Here is a 244-nt window from a genome sequence, read left to right as displayed (position 1 = left end):
TCTCGCGGGCCGCGCCGAGCCCTCGCCGGAGCCCGCCTAACCCGGCCTTGGTCTTTGCGGGTTCAGCGGGCCGGCCCCGCAATGCACCCCAGTGGACTGGGCGCCGCGCGGGGCTGCTGCCCAGCCGCGGGGTGGGGGGCGGAGGGAGCGAGAAAGCGTGCCCCCTTCTTTCCTGTTCCGGCCATCTTGCGGCCCAGATTCCACCGAGGGGCAGGGATGGCCAGCAGCGCGGCGCTCGGGGCGG

This window comes from Crocuta crocuta, unplaced genomic scaffold, assembly GCF_008692635.1.
Source record: "Crocuta crocuta isolate KB4526 unplaced genomic scaffold, BGI_CrCroc_1.0 scaffold31, whole genome shotgun sequence".
NCBI classification, from domain to species: Eukaryota; Metazoa; Chordata; class Mammalia; order Carnivora; family Hyaenidae; genus Crocuta; species Crocuta crocuta.
This window is presented reverse-complemented; position numbering follows the sequence as displayed.